Consider the following 277-nt stretch of genomic DNA (forward strand, 5'->3'; position numbering starts at 1 on the left):
GAACCTCTCTATGAGGCATGGGAGAGATACAAGGCTCTAATCAGGAAGTGCCCTCCTGAGATGTTTAATGAATGGGATAAACTCCAAAATTTCTATGAAGGACTGACAATGAAAGCTCAAGAGGCACTTGACTATTCAGCAGGAGGCTCGATGCAACTCATGAAGACAGCTGAAGAAGCTCAGAACCTCATTGATATGGTGGCAAACAATCAATACTTCTTTGCTCATCAGAGACAACGCCAACCATCACTAAGGAAAGGAGTGTTAGAAATGGAAG

The sequence above is a fragment of the Arachis hypogaea genome, chromosome 17, assembly GCF_003086295.3.
Source record: "Arachis hypogaea cultivar Tifrunner chromosome 17, arahy.Tifrunner.gnm2.J5K5, whole genome shotgun sequence".
Lineage (NCBI taxonomy): Eukaryota > Viridiplantae > Streptophyta > Magnoliopsida > Fabales > Fabaceae > Arachis > Arachis hypogaea.